The sequence below is a fragment of the Lemur catta genome, chromosome 2 (genome assembly GCF_020740605.2).
Source record: "Lemur catta isolate mLemCat1 chromosome 2, mLemCat1.pri, whole genome shotgun sequence".
NCBI classification, from domain to species: Eukaryota; Metazoa; Chordata; class Mammalia; order Primates; family Lemuridae; genus Lemur; species Lemur catta.
The window spans coordinates 110,467,910-110,480,669 of record NC_059129.1 but is presented as its reverse complement, the minus strand read 5'-3'; the positions used below and the strand labels follow the sequence as shown (position 1 = coordinate 110,480,669).

At 35.9% G+C, this 12,760-nt stretch overlaps 1 pseudogene; it reads left to right on the top strand.

The window, feature by feature from the left end:
- Positions 1-797: 797 nt before the first annotated feature.
- Positions 798-905, top strand: LOC123633583 (annotated as a pseudogene).
- Positions 906-12,760: the final 11,855 nt, after the last annotated feature.

Below are 12,760 nucleotides of genomic sequence, written 5' to 3'. Positions count from 1 at the left end.
GGGCAGAGTCACAACCACGCCCAGTAAATTCCAGTTACAATTGAAAATGTATCATTAACACCATCATTAATGTAATATTTATCTTACTTGAGATATATTAATATAGATAGATATTTCTATGTCTACTTATATATATAGCTTCCTTAATAATGAAGTGATAACACATGAATATATGATTTGGGAAGTCAAATATCTTTTCAATTTTTTATATGTACAAATAAAATATAGCAAAATAACACAAAAATAAGTAAAACAACATACAAAATAATATAAAATATAGCAATAATCAGTAGTGATTATGAGACTGAGTAGTAAAGAGCTGCAATTTATTGAAGAGAAAGCTAGTGTAGTGAGCTACTATACTTTGGAAAAATAGAGTAGAAAGGCAATAACAGAAAGTTGTATTAAAGCTCGAGTGTAAGATATGGAGAGCCTGATTTAAGTGTGCCGAAACCACTCTGACAGATACAAATGAGCTTCAGAAGAAGTAGAAATTTCTTTCTTCATCACATATCCATGTTCTACTGTGGGTATGCAGCTGCTTTACATACAGTGATTCAGAGATGTAGGCTCCTTCCACCCACTACCTCTTAGAATCTGGTTGCCATCCACTGCTCCTAATAGTAGGAGACAGATCCTGGAGGAGGAATATCTGTTCTTAAATTCTTTATGCACAAGTGGCAAATGTCACTTCTTCACTGGTTCCATTGCCAACACACAAAATTGCAGAGCAGGGATGGAAACTCAATGTACTGATAAACCCAGAAGAAGGGGAAAATAGACACTGATGAACATCCATCACCTCTCAGCCTTTTGGCTAAGATCAAGTGTAGTATCTGTTCTTATCAGTTTAATACCTGATATATCCTAAAAAAATTTTAAAAATATAGTGGTATTTACCACAAGACAATGTGAGTGAAGAATCACATGTGGAACACATTAAAATTTTGAAATTTTTACAATTATGTAAGGTTAAGTTGGAGCATTATCATATCCATTTTGTCCCTGAGGACAATTTAGACCTTTATAAAATCCTCCAAATTCCTGGTTTTCCATCTTCTCCTTACATAGCTCTCTCTCAGTTTCTAGGGAAAATTGGACCTGATAAACATAATGGACTATATTTATCATAAAGGACTATGCTTAACACAAGGCAGAGTGGCAACTGCCATTGGCATGAAGCTATCTTGTTAGATAATTAATCCATGTATGGTTTTGCATTACCATTTTTCTTTATTTCTCTGTGTATGAATTTCTGTCTTGACAAAAGGCATAAAGGTCTAGAATCCAGTCTTTGTTTTGCCAGCCTCCTTACCATACATGACATCTTTCCTCAGCATCCCAATCAAGAATGAGGCTTTGCTATCTCCTGACAGACTACCTTTGAAAGTCTGTTTTCCTGCTTCGACAATCTGGTCTTGCACCCCCTGGACTTCCCACTGCAGGGCTCTGCCTGCCGGTTGCCTCTCAATATCTCACCTCAACTTTTAACAGATTTACCAACACCAGCTGCCAACTTCCACCCTGACAAGCACTCTAATACTGTGTTCTGTCAGCACCTTGGACTTCCCACAGTGCTACAGAGGAGTCTGTCCTGCCAGTCCCTGCCTCAAGGGATGAATCTAAGTCCCCAAACCACCTGTGTCCTCTGGCCTACTTCAGTACTTAATTCTAAATATGTCTTAAGATAGAGCAGAAATTGGGTTCATTCACACATATCAACAACTAGTCTGACTTAAAGTCCATAATACATTTACCACATAACAATGACTTCAACTGAGTGACAGCAGAAAGGGCATAATTATAGCTGACTCTTAAATTTTCAGCTCTCCTCTATAAAACAAATATGACTTATGAAAGACAAGGCGATGAGTTTCTAATTTCAGGCTTGTCATTTAAATTCAAATTTTTATCATTTTTTTAGTTTTTATTTCACTGTAACTTTTTAATCTTAATAGACATATGAAAGTGTATTAAAATTCTTGAGGCTAACTTGAGATTTAAGCCAACAAAAATATAATCTGCTATAGAATGTCTAGATACATACAGATGGCCTGGGATACTATTCTCATACCCTTGAACTGTATGACACTAAGACTTAATTTGAAATTGCTTCATACAGGATTTTGAAATGTATGTACACTGTATCTGATACAACTCTTGGCCACTTCTCAGTCCATATGTTTCCTACCAAAATGAAGTGGTGCAAAAATGTAGAACTATTTAATTCAAGGTTATCGTCTATATGAAATATGCTCTTGAGATTGGCAGCCAGTACTACTTATCATGGAGTCTAAGTAAACTTGCATGACTTCAGGCAACTGCATGTGGTATATTTTAACAAGTATAGAGAACCAGCTGTTCTCAAGTTGGCACACAATAGCTCCAAGGCATTTCGAGGGTGGCACCAAAATAAAGGATGATGTGAGTGAAACCACCCTGTCTTCAGTATCTCCTCTCTGTCCCAACATTCTTATTTATGTAGTAAGTGTGTTTCCATAATCAATGGCAGATGTTTGTAATGGCTTATTTCCTGTAGATTTCATTCTTTTTTTTCCCTAAGTCTGGTCAAAATTTATAAAGCAGTCTGTGATCAGGGAAAGATTCTCTGTACATCCTCTTCAATATCAGAAACCGTCTAGGCCGCTTTTGATGCAGATGTAACAAGACACTCACATCACTTGTTGTCAGCTTTTCCACTAAAGACCCACATATCTTCTTTGTGCCTCATTCAGTTGTCCTATTACTTGCTACTTCTGCTTAATGAACAGTGAAATTTGACATTTTGGTAAGTACAAGAGTTAAAATTTTGAACACAATATTTTCAGAAGGATTGGGAAATTGAAATAACTTATGAAATGGAAAAGAAGATAATCTTTGTCAAAGGAGTGGACATTGAGTAGAGAAACTGAAAAAAATAATGCAAAAAATGTACAGTAATAGTCCTTCACTCTTCTAGTCTTCAAGAATTTTATTTAAAATTAAAAATCAGATAATTTATAAAATTAATAATACAGAAAGTGTATTTAGAATGTAAAATACAAAGCAGTATGTATTACAGTAAATAGAATATATGATTCTGTTAGATGGTATATCACCCAATTTATGCTATGGGAAGGGTAGAAATGAATAAAAAGTCAGGTAGTGAATAAATTTAAAATTGCTTTTAGCTATTCAGAAAAATATACTAAATAAGACAAAGTGCTATTTTATTAATGCTAATACACACATAAAAGAATGTGCATCTAGATCTTTAAGTCCTGTTCATAACTCATTAATTAGTTTAACTTTCAAAAATTACATTTCCATTTATTTGCCATGATCCATGATCATCTGAGCACATGCAGTTATCATTGCTCTCAGATAAGTTCCCCTTAGTGAGGATGTTCACAAAAGGAACGACACTGAGATCCTGACTATTTCTGACAGTGGATTGCCTTGACAAACAGACTGCATAATACTTTAGAATACCCTTACCAAGAGTGCTATAAAGATTATGTTTGATATTGTAGAATTAAATGTACTGGCTGATGTGGAGATAATTCTTTTGCATGGACCTATAAACCCACTAGGAGGCTCTAACAAAGAGTAGGTGAATGAAAAACACGACATTTTAAATGTTATAGAAACATTTGGCCTCATGCAAAAACATTCAATGTCAAAAGTTTTTTAAAAGTCTAGACTTCAGACATATCAGTAAAATTTAAGTAAATAAAGCTGGCAACCATCAATGATTGCAATGTTTCAGGAAATAGGCTAGAGTTGAAGTATACTCTGAGTAAAAAGAAAATAACCACAAACATGAATTATGAGATCATTCCAAAGCATAACACAGGATAGAGATGATATAAGGAATGTACAGGTGAGCCTTACATTTATTTAAGTAGATTTAAAAAACCTAAATATGATGGCTATTGGTTTCTTTCTACACCTATTTTATAGAACAAGTTGATAGCAATAAAAATAAATCAAATAAACCATGCATAGCCTATCCACTAACTAGAAGTAGGAGAAAATATTTTACTGTTATCCTCGTATTTTCTTATTATGGAAATCTGTTTTTAAAATTTGTACGAAGTTAAGCAGCAAACACTGAAAAATATGTTTTTCATTAGGCTTTGTTTCTTATCACCTACAAAATAAAGTCAGTATATTAGAAATATGTATTTCAAAATATTCATTGCCAGAGCTTAAAAATGCATACAATCAGATAATAGCATGGAAAATAACATAACATGCATGCTTTTAGATGTGGTCAATTAGATGTTTCATTTATAATTCCATGAAATCACTTAACACTGCAGTCCCCAACCCCTGAGCTGCAGAACAGTACTAGCCCATGGCCTGTTAGGAACTGGGCCACACAGCAGAAGGTGAACAGTGGGCAACACATCAAAGCCTCATCTGTATTTGCAGCCACTCCCCATTGCTGGCATCACCGCATAAGCTCCACCTCCTGTCAGATAATCAGCAGCATTAGATTCTCATAAGAGCATGAACCCTACTGTAAACTGTGCATGTGAGGGATCTAGGTTGCTTACTCCTTATGAGAATCTAATGGCACATGATCTGAGGATGGAGCTGAGGCATTGGGGAGCAGCTGCAAATACAGATTATCATTAGCAGAGAGGTTTTATTGCAAAATAAATGTAATGCACTTGAATCATTCTGAAACCATCTCTCCTCCCCACCACAGTCCATGAAAAAATTGTCTTCTGTGAAACCAGTCCCTGGTACCAAAAATGTCAGGGACCACTGGCTTAACCTATACACTGGGAATGCATTCACACTGCATCACCATACCATTTGGGCAGCTTTAATCACCTTTGCCATTTCAGATATTAAGTAGTTTTTGTATTGATTTATTCATTTATCATAACCATTTTTAATTTCAGAATTAGCATAACAGAACTGTTCTGAGTTAGAATGCAAATATGTCCTATCAAAGACTAAATTATAATAACATTTTACTACTGTTAACCAGAGGAAAAACCTCATAAAAAATAAAAATTAGATGACTGTACCAAAACTTTACATTATGCACTCTTTAAATTTCAAAATGTCTAATTTATGCCCAGATATGAAAAAGAGGAAGTACACCCCCTTCTTTTTCTGCCCACAAAATAAAATGCCAGATTTCGAATCTCTAATGAAAGTCTTCCTATCAATCTAACTGTGTTTTCAGTAGCAATGAAAAAAACTAATAAGACTACTTAATCCCTTATTAAAAAATTATGTAATTAGTAAGGTCATATATTTACATTAAAGATAAGCATATGTAAAGAACTGTTAGGATTACATTTTTAATCCACATCCAGTTTTACTGATTATGTTATATAATAGGACAAGTTCATTTCAAATAGTTTTCTAATTTCATCACTGAAGGATTGGCTGAAAAGGAAAGCAAAACTGTTCATCTCTGTGAGCATAATTTGGTAAACTTTTTATTTAGAAGCTTTCCACAGGCAAAGTTATGCATTAGTGTTCACCCAGAGAAATTCTGGTTCCCACCCCTTAGGGGTTTACACAGCAAATGTCACATTTTCCATGTGCAGATAAATTCATAAATCAATGTGTACAGCTCATATTGCCTGAATCGTTATAGCAAATTTTAATCAGCTAAACACATACAAATTTTGCCACACTCCATCCACTGCTATGATGAGATCAGAATATAGCAGATGTAGCTGCATGACAAAGAAACATTGCAATTAATGTCAGGGACATTCTGGGTAAAACATCTTCTGAAAATGTGACTAACATTTTCCTCCGGTGATTCAATCACATTTCCACATTATATAATAGAATGAGAAGATGATTTTTCTATTCATATCAGAACAGCTTTAGATATAATAAATAGAAATTTTGTCAAGTTTCCACAAAACTGTGTTGTTTTGGGAACCTGAGGGTAGACACATATGTAGGCCATAAGAATGGAGGAAGAGAAGAGAAAGAAGGAGAAAAACTAGAGCATGCATCATCTTGTCTTGTGACTTTAAGAATATATGTCTGGTTGTGTCCTTTGAATAGAATAGTTGAGAAAGTGTTCTACAATGTTTATACTCTTAAATAGAATTAGAAGATTGTTGGCAAGGCAGTTTAGGAGAGAGGCACGGGGGTGAACATTTCATAATGGACACAGAACGTAAAGATCATCTGTGTCCATAGAAGCGGCCAACCCTAAGCCCTGTATGACATTATTCACTGGGCTGGAGGGAGGCAACATACCACCAGGTGACAGATTGATGATGGCAGGCTGTTTACATAGAACAGCTTCCATCTTGGAGGGGACAGAGGTTGTACTCAAGGAAATAGACATATTGGTGTATAAGTTCACCTTTTCTGCCTCAGTACTTATGCTATCAACACTACTTGTGGATTTACAGAATGTATGAGCCTTCACTACACATTATTGTCTTTGGCTAAAGGATATGTTAATATTTTATATGGAAAAAATGCACTATGGGTTTATACTCAACATACTCAATTGTCTTATCATGTGCCCTCTACTCTAAAACTCCTAGCTTGATAGAATGATGAGAATGGTGAAGTCTCAGTTGTGGTGTATGCTTAGAGAAAACATCCTATGAGGCTGGAGTGCTGTGCTGTAAGGTACATTTTATACCTTAAACTTGTGGTCTCCAACCCCCAGACTGGGGACCGGTACTTGTCTGTGGCCCATCAGGAACAGGGCCACACAGCAGGAGGTGAGTGGCAGGAAAGCAAGTGAAGCTTCATCTGTATTTACAGCTGCTCTCCACTGCTGGCATGGCTGCGTAAGCCCCACCTCCTGTCAGATCCATAGCAGTATTAGATTCTCATAGGAACATGAACCCTGATTTTAACTGTGCATGTGAGGGATCTAGGTTGTGGGCTTCTTATGAGAATCTAATGCCTGATGATCTGAGGTGGAGCTGAGGCAGTGATGCTAGTGTTGGGAAGCGGCTGCAAATACAGATTATCATTAGCAGAGAGGTTTGATTGCACAATAAATGTGATGAACTTGAATCATCCAAAACCATCCTCACCCACAACCCCCCTAGTCCACGGAAAAATTGTCTTCCATGAAACTGGTTCCTGGTACCCAAAAGGTTGGAGACCACTGCCTTAAACCACGGGTCAATATGTAATGCCATTTCCCACATAGTGATATTATCAAGAAGCAAGGCCAAAGGTAGAAGTAGAAATGTCTCCCTTACAATTATAGCTAAAAAAATAATAATAGTGATAACAATAAACTTAGGGACTCTTTTTACAATCTCAGGGTCAATATACTTGAAGCTTGGGTGATTAAGAGGTAAATTCTTCTATGAAGGCAAATAGTTGGTTCCAGTGAATTGAAAATTAGAGCCATCTGGCTCTGGCAATAGTTTACTCTTCATTGCATTGAACCAAAGAGAAGTGAGACAATGATCCTAACTACCACTGATGATACCAAATGGGGGCAAGGAAGAACCATGTCTGGAATCAGTGTTAATTGAATTGCCACTTAGTATTCCCATGCTTGATAATACTATTGATGGAAAACTATGGAAACTCAATGAAGACAAGACAACTGAGGACTTGTGTTTCACTATATTGAAGGCACAGTGTTTTTCAACCAATCAAAAAGATAGAATGGTTGCTGAGGGGTAAATTTATGTATCTCTGTTTGTACCTCCAGATCTACATGGGATTCTCTGGCAGGAGGAAAAAGAGGTTAGATATTTATTTCCTTTGCTTCCTGCCATTTGGTTCACAATCTAGCAGTTCCTGCTATCTTCTCACCAAATCATAGCTTCTGCCTGGGCCTGATTCTCAAGGAAATGGACTTACTGGGTTCCAGAAACTGTCTCTTTCCTTGTCCTGTCAGGACTAGACGTGGTGGTCATTTCCTGCTATTGCTGGGCATCAGAGTCTTTTTTTCAGTTTTGTAGCCCCACCTCTATAAATTCTTTCTGTTAAACTCTCTTCAAATACCCCTTTGAATGTTCTCTTCTGTTTCTAGTCAGGTTTCTGACTAATGCGTTTTCATATTAAATAGCCGAATAAAAATGATGCATTTTGGGTAATTAAGATGAGTTCAAGAAAATTATAAGGAAAAAAATGGAAGGGAGAAATAGAGAGAGGAGGCCCAGAAATAAATAATGAAGGGTCTAATAAGCCAAAAAGGAACTTGAAAAACTAATGTATTTTTAAAACCTTGTTCCTAAACATCAACCACAACATTAAGCACAAAACATTAAGCCCAACATCAAATAATGACATTTTAGAAAGTTGTTCTGATTGCAAGATGAAGAATTCATCAACTGCATAAGACGGATCCACTACTGTATTTTAGATTGTCTACTTTGGAGTTAACTTGTACTCTTTCATTGTCGGACTTATAGAGATAAAATCAATAAATGCATTGACTCCTAATGAGTTCAGTTTTAAAATTTGGAATATCAGCACTTTGGAGTTGCTTTGTTCTTGGAAGGATCACCTGAGAGGAAATATCTGATTTGCATACCTGCTATGGTTTGATTATGCCCCCCTTAAGTTCAGGTGTTGGAAATTTAATTACCATCGTAAGAGTATTGGCAGGTGGGACCTTTAAGAGGTGATTAGGTCATTGGGGTTCTGTTAATGCCTTTAACACACAGGAGTGGGAGAAGTAAGTTAGTTATTATGGGAGTGGGTTCCTGATAAAACGGCATGTTCAGTCCCTATTTTCTCTCCTTCTCATGTGCTCACTACCACCTTATATCTTCTACCATGCTCCTTTCCAGATGCCAGCACCATGCCCTTAGACTTTACAGTCTCATAAACATGAGCCAAAAAATTTTTTTCTTTATAAATTACTCAGTCTCCAGTATTCTTTTATTGTGGCAGAAAAGGAAAAAATTGGTACTGAGAGGTGGGGTTGTTGCCATAACAAATGCCTAAAAATGTGGGGGCAGCTCTGGAATTGGGTAATAATAGGTAGAGGCTGGAATGATTTGAAGAAGCATGCTAGAAAAAACCTGTACTGCTGTGAATGAAGCATTAAGAGAAATTCTGGCATGGGCTCAGAAGAAGGGGTGAGCTGTAGGAAAAGTATGAATCTTTAAGATTACTTATGTGGTCCTGACCAGATTGTTAGCAGAAATATGGATGGTGAAGGCCATTCTGAGATCTTAGATGATGAGTAAGATGTTATTGAAAACTAGAGTAAAGATATGTTTATTATACAGATGCAATGACCTGGGCTGAATTATGTCCATGTCCTAAAATTTTGTGAAATGCAGAATTTAACAATGATGAAAATTAACCAGGATATTTGGTAGAAGAAATATCTAAGCAACAAAGCATTCAGATTGCTGGATTGCTATCTTTAACTGCATACAGTGAGATGCAAGAGGAAAGAGATGCCTAAAGACAGAATTTATGATCTAAAAAATAACAGAGGGAAAAGATTTGAAAAATTCACAGCCTGGTCATGTAAAGAGTAAAAAGGCATCTTTAGGAGAGAATACTAAGGACATGGCCAAACTACTGTTTGCTAAAAAGACTACTATGGATAGAAGGGAGCCAGGTGCTGTTGATAAAGACAATGAAAGAAAGACCCTCAAGGCCTTCCAAAGATCCTCAAGGATGCCTCTTCTATCACAGGCCCAGAGCTCTAGGAGGACAGAATGGTTTCAGAAGAGGGGCCCATGGCACCCTCCAAGGGCTCACTGCCCCAAGGCCACATCAGACTTCTGCGCCCTGCATTTTGGCACAGCACTCCTCAGCCACCTTCAGCTGTGGCTCAAGTAGACCCAGGTGTGGCTCTATCTGTCATTTCAGAAAGCACAAGCCATAAACCTTGAGAACATCCACGTGGTGTTAATTCTGCAGGCTTTCAGGATACAAGAACTGTGAGTATATGTCTTCCTCCATTTAGATTTCAAAGGATGTTGTGGTAGCTACGTGAGCAGAACTACCACAGGAGACCCTACTAGGGCAATGACAAGGGAAAATGTGGGGTTGGAGCCACCACAGGGCATTCCCACAAGGGGAAATATCTACCGGATCTGTGGGAGTAGGGAAGCCCCCGAGACCAAAAAATGCCAAAGCATGGACTGAACCTGGAGAAGTTATAGGGGCAAAGCTGCTCGGGACTTTGGGTGTTAAACCTTCCAAGTGTGCCCAGGTATGTAACATAAGGTGAAAGAAGATTATTTTCCAGCTTTAAGATTTAATGTTGTTTTACTTGTTGAATTTTGAACTTCAGAATATTTACCCCTTTCTCCTTGCCTAATTCTCTCTTTTGGAATGGGATTTTCTATGCTTTGCCTGTCCCACCACTGTATTTTGGAAGTAGATAATTTGTTTTGATTTCATAGTTTCACAGCTGGAGGAATTTGCCTTGGGACAAACCATGCTTTAAGTTTCACTCAGATCTGATTTAGATGAGACTCTGGACTTTGGAATTTTGAGTTGATGCTTGAACAAGTTAAGAGTTTTGGAACTATTGGGGTAGAATGAATGTATTTTGCATTGTGAAAAGGACATAAATTTTAGGAGCTGTGTAGGAAATGTTGTGGCTTGAATATGTCCCCTAAATGGCATGTGTTAGAAACTTAATTGCCATAGTAACAGTACTGGGACATAGGACCTTTAAGAGGTAATTAGGTCATGGGGAGATCTGCCCTCATCAGTAAATTAATGCCATTATAGCAGGAGTGGGTTAGTTATTGCAAGAGTGTGCTCCTGATTAAAGGAAGAAGTTTAGCTTGCATTTCCTCCTTGTCTCATGCCTTATGCCTTCCACCATGGGTGACCTCATCAGTTGCTGGCACTATGCTCTTAACCTTCCCAGCCTCCAGAACTGTGAGAAGTAAATTTCTTTTATTTATAAATTACGCAGACTGGTATTCTGTTATAGCAGCAGAAAACAGACCAGGACAATACCCTACTCTGAAAAAAGTTATCACGCCAAAACTGTGTCCATTGCCTTATTCTCCAGTCTACATTTTAACATTAGGACACTTATTCCATTTTTCTCAGAATACACCCTTTTAATTATTTCTCTAATATTACTGCCCATGGCACTTGAAATTTTTATGAATAACAGCAAGATTGTGAGCAGGAAGGCAAGACAAACAATTAAAAAATGGGACATTTTGCACATTAAGGGGATATGGTATCACCAGAAGGACAGTAATGTAATAAACACAATAACAGAACTGACTTCCTCAGCAGGATCATACAGATTTTTAAATTATTGTAAGTTTAAGTTCAAAAAGAACATTTGAAACATTCAATGTTAATTGTAAAAATTATTTACAAGTTTAAGGTTAAAACATAAATTAGTATTTTATGTATATATATAAATGTGTTTATAGATTTATTTTCATTGTTTTATCTTTTTAATTGAAATATAATTCATAGTTAGTAAAATGAGTGCATTTTAGTGATTCAGTCATAGTGTTTTGGAAAAACAAAACCAGTTAACACAACACAATCAGAAGACAGACTATTTCCATCACATTGAGGAACTCCCTTAATTTCTTAGTTTGTTATAATTTTTTCTAATCAGGTATAATGTTGAATATTGTCAAGTGCCTTTTTGGCATCTATTGAAATGATAATGTGATTTAAAAATTTTTAATGGTTGATCAATGAATGACATGTATTGATTTTCAATTATTGGACCAAATTTGCACTTCTGGATAAACCCAGGCTGGTCCTGATATATTATTCTTTTTATATATTGTTGGGTTTTATTTGCTAATATTTTGTTTAAGATTTTTAGTTTGTGTTTATAATGGATATTAGCCTTTATTTTTCTTTGTTATGATATATTTGTGCATCAAAGAAAAGCTTATGTTACTGATTTGAGAATGTTCTTTTAAGCTACCTGTTAATATATTCAAAGCGTGTTTCTTGCTTTGTTCTTTTTTCTCATTCTAACAATGTCTGTTATTATTTCTGGGTTGACAGTTTGTGTTTTGTAAACACTTTAAAAATATTGTTCCACTGCCTTCTACTTTCTGTGATTTCTGATGAGAAATCTACTGTCCTTCAAATAATTTTTCACCTATAGTTGATGCATCATTACTTTCTGGCTGCTTTTAAGATTTCATCTTGAAATTTTTTTTTCTAGTTTAATTATGATGAGTCAGAGCATGGATTTTTTGAATTTATTATATTTGAGGTTCAGTTAGATTCTTGAATCTGTAGGTTTATATCTTTTGCCACATTGAGACATTTATAAACATTAAGTCTTCAAAACATTTTTTGGCATTGCAGTTATTTCTTTCCCCTCTCTTTTTGGGATTCTAATGACATAAATGCTAGATATTTTCTTAATGTCTAACAGGTCCCAAAGGGTCGTACATCTTATGCTCAATGTTTTTTTCTCTTTGTTTTTCAAATTTCGTAATTTTTGTTGATCTGTCTTCAAATTCACTGCCTTCCTTTCTTCATCTCAATTCTGCTATTCAGTGATTCAGCTATTAATTAATATTTTTTCTTTTAGCAATATTTTTAATTTTAAAAATATCTTTTGTATCTTCTATTTATTTGGTGATACTTTTATTTCTCCATTTATCTGAAAGTCCTTGTGATTACTTGCACGCTAGTGCATTTTTAGAAGAGCTGATTTAAATTGTTTGCCAGATAATCCTCACATCTATATCATCTTGGTATAGGCTTCTGTTGACTACCTTTTCCCATGCAATTTGAAATTCTCCTATTTCTACATATGTGAGTAATTTTGAATTATATCCTGAGCATTTTGAATTTTATGTAACTAGACTCTATTTAGGATATT